Source organism: Carassius gibelio, chromosome A19, assembly GCF_023724105.1.
Source record: "Carassius gibelio isolate Cgi1373 ecotype wild population from Czech Republic chromosome A19, carGib1.2-hapl.c, whole genome shotgun sequence".
Lineage (NCBI taxonomy): Eukaryota > Metazoa > Chordata > Actinopteri > Cypriniformes > Cyprinidae > Carassius > Carassius gibelio.
Genome location: NC_068389.1, coordinates 3,199,305 through 3,213,489, shown reverse-complemented (window position 1 = coordinate 3,213,489; position 14,185 = coordinate 3,199,305). Strand labels below are relative to the sequence as shown.

General features: G+C 39.5%; 1 protein-coding gene across 1 annotated transcript in view; it reads right to left on the bottom strand.

The window, feature by feature from the left end:
* The window catches only part of LOC127934894 (uncharacterized), a 276,354-nt gene that overhangs the window by 126,593 nt on the left and 135,576 nt on the right, over positions 1-14,185 (bottom strand). The window lies entirely within an intron of this gene.

The window sequence follows — 14,185 nt, the reverse complement described above, 5'->3', positions numbered from 1 at the left end:
GTATATAAATTAAACTTTCTGTCTCAGAGTAAAAAACAAACAAACAAGACTTTAGTTCTTGATATTACATCTATATAACTCACATTCATGTCGCAAACTTGCAACTTTTTTCTTCTTCTTTGAATTGTATTTTTATTTTTGTAATTTTAACTTTAGATCTCACATTATTGATTTTATTTCTCATAATTGTGCCTTTTTTAATGGTAAAGAAAATAAATGGTAACACTTTAGTATAGGGTCCAATTCACACTGATACCTAGCTGCTTATTAGCATGTCTATTATTAACATATTAACAGCTGTTTATTAGTGCTTATAAAGTACATAATAATGCATGACATCCATAATCCTACCCAATTCCCTAAACTTAACAACTACCTTATAAACTATAAGTAAGCATCAAATAAGAAGTTAATTGATGCAAAAGTTATTTAATGGTTAGTTTATAGTGTGAATTGGACCCTAAAATAAAGTGTGACCAAATAAATCAAATGCTTGAACTGCATTTTTATTTTTATTTTTCTTTTAGATCTCACATTATTGACTTTATTTCTCATAATTGCGACTTATATGTTGTTGTTTTTTAATGGTGAAGAAAATAAATAAAATGCTCTGTAGTACTTTGGAAATGTAAAGTTTCAACAGTCATTAATCAGTTCTTAAAAAAAGTAGACCAATCTAACCTTTACTTAGCAGTTAATGTTCCTATGCAAATGAGTTGCCCCGAGAAAAGAAATATGAAAAACTGAGATCGCTTTAACAAGTCAGATCAAAACAAGTCCATGTGCTATAATCACTCTCAGAACTGTGAACAGCAGAACACAAGTTTGTTTTCGACTGGTCATAGTCTGGCCACCTGGCCGAGAATCATGTTCTGGTGGAGAAGCCTAGCAACATCAAGGTGAAACTCTACTGGAGTCAGATTTGATTCTGTTTCTTAGAGAGTAGAGAGTGTGTATGTGAGACCCAGAGTCACACGCTTCTCCTGACCTTCATTATAAGTGACAGACATGACCAGTCAATCATCCTGGTGTCCAGTCTGGCTGATAATTTTCAGAAAGGTCAAGTTCAGAGCTCCTCTCCACTGACCCCAGAGACACAGACGGGAGATGCCATTGTCCTGATGCTAATCAGAGAGCCCATTGAACATCACTCCATTCGATTACAGCCGTCTGCATATTGAGCATCTGGCCCTGAAATGTGTCCAGTCGTCCCTTCTGTGCAGCCCCGTGACCCTGCAGCCGCCCCGTCCTCCTCACCATCAGATGAGCAGCAGAGCTCAAGCTGACGGCCATCTCTCTCCGTGTGTCTGTCCAGCCTGGCCAACGGTGTGTAGCCGCAAACAGATCCAAGAAGTGCTCTTTAGTTTAATCTGAATGCTCCTGAACATTCTCCTGCTCTCAGCCTAACTCTTCTCTCAGTCTTTAACTCTGGTAGTTTACAGTGTCATGGTTAAAGCATCACGGAAGAGACTGTGTTCATGCTAGAGCAAGAGGCTCCACACTGATAAACGTATAACTAACCAGACTGTGAGCAGCAGGTGCGACTGAAGTATCTTAATGTCTGGACAGAGCTAGTGTTGTTTTTGCTGGTCTGTTTTAATTTTAGTTTCAGTCTGTATATAATGTAGTTTAAGGTTTTAAAAAAAAAAACATTATTTTCCACGTAATGTACATTACTGTTTCTCCTCTATGCCCCGCCTTTCTGAAACAGGACGATTTCAGAGATTTGGGCAGTGTTATGCAGATCTTCCCACACAGTGAAGTAGACATGTGGGGTGTGTTTAAACAAGGCATTTTAGGGGAGCGTGGATGGGTCTTAACCCCTATAAGAATATCTCTTTGGGTTTGAGACTCTTCAGTCTTTGCAACTTATCTGATCTATTCACGAACAGCGTGTAACACTCCAAAGATAAAGCGTGTTTGAGAATGTTAACTGTGAGAGGATGATTGCAGTCCATTTCATGGTGCAATAGAAGTAGAACCAATGGGACGCTGCATCTTTCTCTCTCTGCTCTCAAGACACAATATTTTTTTAATTCACAGTGTTTAATGGGATTGTAGTTCTTTCCCTCATTGAAGTAAAAAGAATGTGTCTTTGTCTTTTTGTATAATCTATGAATATATATATATATATATATTCATACACACACGCACAGGAACCAAAGACTGGTGAAAAATTGAGTGACTATAAAGTGACGTGACATACAGCCAAGTATGGTGACCCATAGTCAAAATTCATGGTCTGCATTTCACCCACCCAAAGTGCTCACACACACACACACACACTGTGAACACACACCCGGGGAGCAGTTGGTTCAGTGTCTTGCTCAAGGGCTCCTCAGTCGTGGTATTGCCAGCCCGAGACTCAAACCCACAACCCTCGGGTTAGGAGTCAAACTCTCTAACCACTAGACACAGTGATGTAGGACACGACCATTAGGCCATGACTGTACTCTGGATCCCCACATGCTCTAGAGGAAATCATCTGATAACCCTCAGGAACATTTCCCCAACCAGCGGTTTTATATCTGAACGGTTCTTACAGCATGAACCTCCGAAGAACAGAAAAGTGAACATTATGAACATTATGTTAGTTTGTATATTGAGTTTAACAGGAGTTTTCCATGCCTGTGTGAAATGCATTTTTTGGTATCCACATACAACTTTATTCACCTTGGAAAGCTATTCATTGTGGTTATGTAATGTTATATAAATAATACTAATGATAAACAGCTTTTAAAAAAGCACTAAGTATTTAATTTAAAGCATTCGCATCCGGCTTGACGTGCGACTGTAATATCGCGTTATTTCATTGTTTTAGCTCTTTTTGAACGCAAAGATCGGAAGTCTCGCGGGATTTCAGTGCGTTGACTAAATGCCACGTCGGATTGAGCCTGAGTAGCAGCATTTACTGGTCTTTATATATATATGTTATATAATATAACATTTTTTTATTGGTACAGTAACTTGATCAATACTGTTTTCATCAGTCTTAATAGCTTGTTGGCGACACTGTTCCTGGAGCTCCACACTATTAGACATAAGTGCAAAAGCTGTGCCTTCAAGACAAGCTCTTGCACCCCTAAAGGCACAGCTTTTGCACTTTTTTCCCCTGACAGTGCAGCACCGCACATAACGCATGTCTTCATTGTCTGACACAGCAGTATGAGACTCTACTGATGAGCTGAACGATGTGGGTTTGTCTTTGAATTGAAGAAATAGATGCTGCAACTGTTTTTAGCTGTTACAGCTCCATGGCACACTGCCAAGGTCTCAGGAACCAGAGGAGATGATTGAGACGTCACAGTCGAGGCTGGCTCAGCAGTCTGTGCATATCTGTCTTCAGTGTTAAGCATTTTTGTTACAGTGCTGCTGAAGTTGCACAAAAGGTGTCAGACGGAGCCAGAGACCTTCAATCCTGTTACTGTAACATACGCCTCGTGACATTGTGTTCTCTATCAGTTATAAGCTCACCGTTATAAAGTAACGAGTCTTTTCTAGTGTACAGTGAAACCTTGGTTGTATCACTTGGCTGTGTAAGATTTAAGTTACATAAGGTCTTTTTGGACAATGGACAAAAGCCTCCATTTTATTTGGGAGATGTGTAATGGCTGTTGAATACACACATATAATGCAACATTTCCAAAGCCTAAACAATGCAATGTCAAAAAGTAAGATCTTATTTTTACATTCAAGTTAAATGCGCAGACGTATTTTATCAGTATAGTGTGTTTTTCTTCACAAAGATCCAGTGTGTGTCCTCATGTAATCGAATGTAAAGCATTGGAAGTTGAAATCAGTGTGTGTGCAAATGTAAATTGGATAAGAGCAGAGAAGAAGACATCGCCACAAATACTCCAACTGTTTTTGGAAATGGAGTGTTTTTTAAACACACACACAGTACGTTTTGGTCATTTTCAGGCCAATCCACATTAAGGGTTAACACGGCTATTCTCTGCAGTGTTGGAAGTGTCAGCACCTAGCGTTTGTCAGTTCTTTAGGTTTGATCTGAGTGACACACACACACAAGTGCTCTGTGCTGGATCGGGGTGGTCAGCGGGCCCCTTTCTTTCACACAGCGGCCCCTCGGTTCAATGTTAACGTCCAGCGTTCACACCCTGGCCTCCTCTTGTGCTGTCCAGCTGGCTGTAACCTCTGACCTCCTGACCCTCACTCCTGACCCCTGGACTCGTTCCCACGCCACACGTTTGTGTACGGCCCTCCGAGGCCATCGCTGCCACGGTAACAGATGGAAATAACTTTGTTTAGTTTCTGCCAAAACTCTCCTCAGTAACGTCACGTACCTCTCCAGAGCCTCCGATCATGTGATCTGATGAGACTGACAGTGTCTACACTAATAAAAACCTTCACCCCTCAGTCAAACTAATGTTCAGACTCAAAACTCAAAACGTGATGAAACGCTTCATGTCTCTCAAGCAGCTGTCTGTTTTATCTTCTGAGAGCTGGACAATATGATCTAAATATTTACAATATAACACAATATAAATCATTTTCAAGTACAGTAAGTACGTTATAGTTGTTCTGAAGTCAGAGAAGATACTAATGGAAATGAAAGTCATACTTTATATTTTACAACATCCCTGCTTAAATGATGAATACTGATGAAACTCACATCAGACTCTTGACAACCAGCTATTGTCATCTAAAACAAACCAATTGTATTTTCACCAATGCTTTTGGAGTATTGCTCACTGTTGCTTTGAAGATAACTGACCACATTTCATTCTCCTAAATGCCTTTGAATGACATTTAATCTTTGATAGAGAACACTATGAATACCGTATAGCTGTGAGTCCAGAGATCCCTCTTATCATCGTTATATATATATCATCATATCACGCAGCACTATGCTATAAACACCATATACTTCCTATAAATGGGCATGAAACTATGTGCAAAGCACTGTGCAAATCAATTTTACTTGACCTGACCTGATTTTCTTCTTCTTTTGTTCCTCAATATTTGGCATGAATTAATATCAATCCTTACATGGATCAATACAGTCATTCTGTGCACTGTCAAATAAGCACAGATTCAGAGGACATACACATGACTGCAGCGAACTAACCATACTTTACATGTCAGGAGAGATTTCTTTAGGTGGAAGATGCCATACTTTACTTCATGAACAGCTGAGTCTTTTTTATTTTTATGCTCAAAAATGTAAACATGATAAATCACATGAGGCCATTCTGAGCATGTTGTGCCTAAAGCTAAAATCATACTCAGCAAGTGAAACAGTAAATCAGGTCTGAATGAACACGACTGGTTTTCTTGAGCTGCCCAAACACATTCTTCCACTCCTTACAGAGAAATGAGCGCCCTTTGACCCTCGTTCTGAGTGAACAGGACCACAAACAGAACTCCAGCTCATGTTCTGCACATAACCGGGGCTTTTACCGTAACACGTTAAGTGCTTCTGAAGGCTTTATTCTGAAGCGCTGGCTTCAGATCGTCCGAACCCTGACAAACGCCAAGCTGAAGTCACAGTCAGACTGGTTTCCTGCATCTGTATCTCCATCGCTGCAGCACGGCCTCCTCCCTCGCTCTTTCTCTCTCGCCCGCTTCATTGTTTCGCTAGAGATTCTCTCCATTGAGCTCCAGTCTCTTAGGAAACCCCAGTCCTGCATGAAATGAGGGGGACAGAAGAAAAGGAGGTTAGGAGGGAGGACGGGGGAAAGAGGAGGGGAAATCCAGAAAGGGACACAGAATGAGAGAGACGGCGTGAGGAGAGAACAGAAGATGTTGAGGAGCTCTCTCTGGCCCAGGGATCTTCACTCTCTCCACACAGGCCTTCACTGAGGAATATCTCCTTTTCTGTTTCTCTTCAGAAGGAAAGCTGTAGAGAGACAGCTGGTCATTCGGTCTCGTGAGAACTGAATGAGAAATATTTGGGTTTGTATTGAGATGACTGCAGATTTTGAGTCTTCACACCGTGAGGCTTGTTACGATTACTGGTGTATTTTCTATCTGGGCAAATGACTCTTCGTTTCACTGCAAGCATTTTTGGGGAATATGTTGAAAAGGTCTCGCTCAGAATATTTGTTTTCTGTTCGCAGAACTCAGTTTTGAATGTGATGTGAAGTCGAGAGCTGTTCTGTGTCGGGATCACTGTTTGTGTTTGTTATTAGCAGGTGGACTCTAGATGGAGACTGTCACATTTTCTGCACGTATTTTGGGGGAAATGTATAAGCAAGGAAGACGTGGAGTCATGAAGTCAAAGATCTCATGTGGGCCTGGTTATTAGATTCATAAAAAAAAGATTCCACTGCTTTGGAAAATCCTGGCGAGCTTGATGGATGGATTAATTTTTACCAACATTTACCAAAATGTAACAACTAGAGATGAGTGTTATGCTGTGATGAATCATAAGTTGTGGAAGAAGCGGCTCTTATCTGAAACCATCAGTTCAGTTGAACCCACCGAAGCCGAAGAGAGAGGAAAAGATCAATCCGGGGTTTTTTGTTTTGTTTTTTAAGCGGTGTTTAGTCAAACTCCATGGAGACTGAAGCATATTTACAGCCTGTCAAAGCCAGAGAAAGTGAATGGTTTGATTAATCTCAAATCTTTTGTGCGGCTCTGTGAGTTATGGGTTAAGATCCTGCCGTCGGCCGCTGCTATTATCTGAAGTTGTGTGCTTTGATCGTGTAGGAGATGAGGATCCTATTGTGAGACAAACTGCCCGGAGCACTGACCCTCTCACCGCTGACTACTGAGTCCAGCCAGACGCTTCTGAAGAACCCAACACAGCAGGAGCAGACCACCGCTTCTCTCCTCTTCTCTTCTGTTCTCTTCACTTCATGTGTCTGGTCTCATGTTGACTGTCTGGTGCTGATTGTCCAAACGCAATTCTTGTGCTTGTGTGAAGCAGGAGTTGTGGATGGACATCACGCTTCGGACCGTCCCTCACGTCTCCAGAACAGGCCCAACATGGGGTTCAAATGGTAAATGGTAAATGGACTGCATTTATATAGTGCTTTCAACAGACCACATGGCCATCCAAAGCGCTTTACAAGTTGCCTCACATTCACCCATACACACTCACATTCACACACCGACTGCGGTGTCTGCCATTCAAGGCACATCCAGCTCGTTGGGAGCAGCTGGGGTTAGGTGTCTTGCTCAAGGACACCTCGACACTTGGTCAGGTGGAGCCGGGGATTGAACCACCATCCTTCCGGTTTGTAGACAACCTTCATGAACCACTGAGCCACTGCGGCCCAACATTGTTCAACATTGTTCAACATTGTTCAACATTGTTCAACATTGTTCAACATTGTTCCTCTGATGTTTCTCTTGAGATGTGCTTCAGGAGCCACTAGGAGGCCTCAAGATGACTTCAAACTAATTCAAATAAGACAAAACAAGCTTTGAAATATGCCAAAACAACTAAAAATCTATCATTTATCAATTAATAAATTATTAAATACACCCCAACTAAACATTTAATATTCATTTTAATTCCAGTTATTTGAATCTGTGGACCCTTCTGATTTCTGAAAAATATATATGTAAAGCAAAGGTTTCCCAAACCGGGATTTCATGGGTCTATGAAAAGTAAATATTTAATTAAATCATAGAAAATTTAATCTAACACTAAAGAGATTTGCATGCCGTGTGCTCATTAGCTGACAGCAGAACATCACACAGAAGTTGTTAAATAATTAAGATTTGAACAACATTTGTATGCTTTTAAGTCTAAGAGCTTTGGCTTGTGAATGCTGCTCAGCAGAGTTTCAGAAGAGACCTCAACAATACCTCAAACTGTGCTCAGATCTGCCAAGTAACCAAAATGTGACCTTTATTTAGTGCTGTGCTACTCAGTTTTGCCTTGTTTGTGTATCGTGTTTTTATTTAAGACAAAACTGATGATCAAATGAGCTATTACTAACTCAATTAACCCCGTAAAATTAATTAATTAAGTCGAAGAGTAGAAATAAACAGTAGAAGAGAAATCTCTTGGCAGTTCTGTTTTCCTTTGACTATGCATTTGAAGTTAGAAAGAGAAAAAAAGGAAGATTACATATTAAAAGATGGAGTGAAAAGGGTGTTGATGTGAAGGAGTTGCACTGTGAGCTGAAGCTGAAACACTGTTTCATCTAAACAGTCAACAAGGTGAAAATCTGAAATTCAAAAGAAAACTCAAATCTATCTGTGCAGATGGGACTGAAAAAGCAACAGAGAACAGCAGAAAGAAAGAAAGAAATAGGGAGCGAGATAAAGAGAGATGGGCATTAATATGCTAATGGCCTGAGTGAATACACAACAGCTCTACTGACCAGACTAATCACTGCTGGACACACACTGAGGTTAATCCCACACACACACACACACACACACACGTTAATCCTCACTCATGGAGGTGCATGCGTGTGTGCACACATTATGCACGCTCACACATTTGCATGGACACAGGACACATGCTTGGTCACTGCCACACACACACACACACACACACACACACACACACACACACACACACACACACACACGCACACACACACACACACACTTCACCTCATGATACTTTGCTCTTGTATTTATCTTACATCCATGGCAAACCTAAAAAACCTATAGAATATATGCTTATGCATACTTATATATTATTAAAATGTATAATATTATTTTATTTATTGTTTTTTTCATGAATAAACAGTTTCTTTTGTTGCGATACACTGTGCACAAAAAATTGAGGTAAACTGAAGTGTGTAACTGCATATCTCTTTATGTCACTTTTGATGTGTGATTTCAACTTGACTTGTTGGATTATATGTGAAAAATAAATAAATAAATAAAGCAATAATAGCATAACGAATGTAAGCTCCATTTCCTCAGACAGTCCAGCCTCTGGGTTTCTTTATTCTTCAGACATCTCATGTCACTGCTCTTCTGACATATGTCTCACGAGAGCAGTAACGTTTGGAAAATAAAATAACATTATAATCAGCAGTGTTGTGTTATAAACAGTATTACAGTTTTAAATTTGCTTAGACGGTAAAAGTGCTTTAGGAGCACTCAGTGAAACCATTCAGTCATAGACTGAATCTTCAGACAAAATCTGCAAAACTACTAGCACATTATGTGCTTTAAACACAGTTTGCTTTTGTAAAACAAACATTTCGCAAAGCATTTTTAAAAAACTGTAAGCTTGCAATGAAAGAAAAATGCGTTTTGAAACTATAGCTCCATTTCTCAAAACTCTACACAAATACCAAATACACAAACACATGCAAAACATTACACATATCTTGCAAAAGCAAATATTTCATTGAAAACTATTTTATCTTTTTCATTTTGTGCAATAACTCTACACACCAACATAAAATAATCCATAAAGGCCAAATTACACGCTGCTGCCTTGTGTGTGTTCTGCTTGTTCAGAGTGCAGCGGAGCCAAGAGTTTGTCACAGCACTCACACATGCATATGCACATGTACAGTATGCATGCACAACTGATGAATTTACACAGTTATGCTGCTTTTAGCTGTGAAATAAAGCAGACTTTCTGACTTGGCTTGTATGCACATTCAGTGTGTATGTGTGTGTGTGTATTGTAAATACACTCACACAGTGTATATATTGCGAGCGTGTTTCACCAAGTACAACATCCCTGATAGCATACACTTCTAGGCCTTATCTGGGCCAAATATGGCACATATGGCTGAGTTCTGGCTGTGGCAGAGGTCATTTGGGCCATATCTGGCCCACACACATCAGTGTCAGTTCTGGCATGTTGTATGTGGGCCAGATGTGGCCCATGTGTGACAAACCGGTTTTAGGTTGAAGTAATGTGACTGTTTCAAGCATGTTTCGATAAATGACAACTTTTATAAATGAAAAATAAAAGCATAAAACTTTTAATAAATACCTCTGGCATAATTTACTATTTTAGTAACTGGCAATCTTTTTATAAAGGCATAAAATATCTTATAGACCCCAAAATCTTGAATGGTTGTGTCACGGTTCATGAATTCACTGTCTCTCTCTCGTGTAGAGTGCTGTTGTGTGTGTCTGTGGGCATGGTCACTGATCAGCGGTGATCAGTAGCGCCAGCTGGATTCTATTGTTTGTTCCCTTTATAAGTTCAGTAACCAGTGTCTCATGTTGTCAGATCGTTGTGCTTCCCGGTGTGTTCCTGTACCTGTTCCTGTGTCTGTCTAGTTGGATTGGATTCCCCGTGTCGTCGTCGTGTTCTTCCCCACATGTCACGAGGGTTTACTACACTGACCGGAATACCATTCAAGGGATCATCACTGGACTGAGCACCTTCACCAGTTGTCCACGAGGTCCCTGCGTCACAGTCCATCCTGCGTTGTGTCCGCCGCCTGTTCTGCTGTGCTAAGATCGTCATTGTTCTATGTTCTGACCTTTTGTACTGAGTACCAATAAATAGCGTTATTGCATTTACATCCTGTTTCTGTCTTACGTAAACAGGTTGTGTAAATTAAGTTCATTAAATGTTACCCTGGTATATGCAGTCCATTCTATAGAGACTGTATCTGTTCCCCATTGGGGATTGGGTTAAGTCTAAATATTTTTTGACAATAACGTTGATACAAGATCATCAGAAGATGTTAATCCAGGAACATGTCTCACTTGGCAAAATCATGGCGACCATTGGTATATATATATATATATATATATATATATATATATATATATATATAAATATATCTGTTGCAGACCCCGTCCTGGAAGTCCACTCAACAGATGAGAATTGTCTTTTTGTAATGAAGAGAAAACCTTTAGAAAAGCAGTCCTCTTTGTTGACTGAAGACGCTCTGTAGTTGTCATGGCAACTGTTTCCTCAACTGCCACTCAGTATTTAGAAAATGCAACTTTGTTCTCTTAGACATACACTCATGACAATGTTATAGAAATACATAGAAATAGACACATGTAAATAATAAATAAAATATATTAAATGAATTCAAAATTCCTGTATTCCTGACAGAAAAGATAATACCTCCCAAACTCCCTTAAAACACCATATATATATATATATATATATATATATATATATATATATATATATATATATACATTTGTTTTGTTTTATTCTTTTTATTTGTTATTTTTTATAAAGCTTTACATGGTTTTGCCCCTCAGTATATGATCATCATGTCTTGTACAATGCCTTACGTTCTTCCAGTCGTCGTATTCTTTCTGTTGCCCGTTCACGTTTCAAAACAAAACTACGATGGCTTCTCCAAAATTCTGGAACAGTCTAACCAATATTAGATCTCCCTCTTCTAAACCTAAATCTGTATTCTTTATATTTAATGTGAGGGTGTTTATATTTTTACATATGTTTACAAGGTTTTGATCCATTGTGTTAATTCTGTTTTAATTTTCTTCTAATTTTGTTTTAATATTTCTATACAGCACTTTAGTTGCAACTTCTGTTGTTTTGAAATGTGCTTTATAAATGAATAAACTAAACTAAACAGAAAGTGGTGGCAAATCGCTGTTTTAATGAGTAAGCCATTCAACGGATTCGTTCAAACGGCTGATTCATTCAGAAGCAAGAATTACCCTGCATCCCAGTCTTCATACTATCCATCCTAAATAGTATGTGAGATCAGAATAAAAGTGTCCCAAAGCTTAGTGTTTGAAATTATAGTGTTACGACTTCTAGGGCTCAGCCGTAACAGGAAAAGGAAGAGAGTCTGAACCAGAGAGAGGTTGAATAAACAATAATTTATTTACAAGTTGGGACTTAGCGTCAGGGGCAGACAAGGCCAAAATAACAAACAAAAAAAATCCTCTGTTAACCCTCTACACTTCCTAAATCAAAATTAAAGAAACCAAAAGAAATAAAATACAGATTCAACTTACCTGACTCCCTAAACCCAAAACAATGTGAAAAGTGATATCAAAATAAAATGGCGTCTAACCCCCTACTTCCCTCAACAAAAACTGAGATCAACAAAATGTTTACAAGATATATATATATATATATATATATATATATATATATATATATATATATATATATATATATATATATATATATATACACACACAAGTTATTCACCAACACACTATCTCTCTGGTAAGACACTCAAATTCAAACAAACAACAATAACAAGGCAAACAGCAAACTATGGAGTCACACGCGATGGCACAATCATGGCCTCTATTGAGTGTTTGGGGCAGTCCTTATATCTGGATCAGGTGAAGAGGAGAACCAATCGCAACCTCCAATTAATTATCTCCAGGAACCGCCCATCTGAAACAAACATGCACAGAGAACACAAGAGGGCAGAATGGAAACAACCAACAAATGACTTTTGCTCATAACACCCCCACCCACAAAATAAAACATCCTGTTTTACAGATTAACACGAGACAGTGAATCAGCAATCACATTTTCAATGCCCTTTTTATGACAGATCACCAAATTGTAACTTTGGCAGATTAGCGACCAGCGCATAAGACGATGATTAGCATTTGACATCCGTTGAAGAAATACAAGAGGGTTATGGTCAGTATAAACCGTAACAGGTTTTGAACTGGAGCCAACATAGACCTCAAAGTGTTGAAGAGCGAGAATTAAGCCAAGGGCTTCTTTTTCTATGGTACTATAGTTAATCTGATGTTTGTGGAACTTTTTCGAAAAGAAACTTATTGGGTGATTCAAACCAGCTGCATCGGTTTGAAGAAGGACGGCTCCAGCACCGGTACCACTAGTGTCCACTTCCATCAAAAATGTTTTTTCAAAACAGGGGGCAGCGAGCACAGGGGCACTACAAAGCAAAGTTTTCAAGACTTCAAAGGCGGACTGACATTCACAAGACCACTTAAATGAGACTGCTTTACGTAATGGTCCAGTGAGAGGACTGGCAACATCTGAAAAATTCTTACAAAAACATCTGTAGTAGCCAGTCATTCCAAGAAATCGACGGAGCTCTTTCCTAGTTTTAGGAGCTGGGAAATCAAGGATGGCTTGTATTTTGGAATTAAGAGGACGCACTTGACCATTTCCAACCTCCTTTCCCAAGTATGTGACAGTAGCACAACCAAATTTGCACTTTGATAAATTCAAGGTTAGGTTAGCATTTCTCAAGCGTTTGAAGAGATCATCCAAAGTTTTGAGATGGTCTTTCCAAGTATCAGCATAGCACACCACATCATCCAAATAAGCCTCACAATTTGACACATCAGACAACACTATGGACATTAGTCGCTGAAAGGTAGCTCCAGCATTTCGAAGGCCAAAAGCCATAACACGGTACTGCAAAAATACGTCAGGTGTGGCAAAAGCAGAAATCTCACATGCTTGCTTTGTGAGTGGCACCTGCCAATATCCTTTTAGCGGATCTAGTTTAGTCATGAATTTAACGTTACCTACCCGATCAACACAATCTTCCATACGAGGAAGCGGAAAAGAGTCAGCTTTAGTTAAAGCGTTAACTTTACGGTAGTCAGTACAAAACCTGGAGGTCCCATCTGGCTTAGGGACAAGTAGACATGGCGAACACCAGGGACTGGCACTAGGAACTGCTAAATTGTGTTCTAGCAAGTACTGGGTTTCCTGCTTCATTAGTTTTCTTTTAACTGGGTTTACACGGTAGGCATTCTGTTTAACTGGGACATGTGAACCAACATCTATATCATGTTCAATTACGTGGGTAGTTGAAGGGAAGTCATTAAACAAAGTCGGGTATTTATTAAGAAGACTGGAAATATCTGCTTGGGCAGACACAGGCAAATGGGACAATTTTTCTGACAGATTCAACAAAGCCTCAGAATTTGGCAAACGAGCTGACAAGAATGATGCACTATTCATTTTCAAATCATCACTTTCAGGTGAATAATCCGACAATGACACAGTAACTGGTACAACAGTAGCAACGGGCTTACTAACTTCAGAATCAGAACGTGACGAATATGCTTTAAGCATATTAATGTGGCAGACTCGTGACTTCCTTCTTCGATCAGGGGTATCAACTACATAGTCAGTGTCTCCTAGCTTCTCCTTGATGCTGTAAGGACCAGTGAACTTAGCTTGGAGTGCTGAACCTTGCACTGGAAGTAAGATAAGAACTTTATCGCCAGTCTGAAATGATCGCGATACAGCCTTTTGGTCATAGTGAGATTTCATTTGGCTTTGCACAGAACTGAGCGATTGTTATGCCAACTTCCACACCGTATGCAAGCG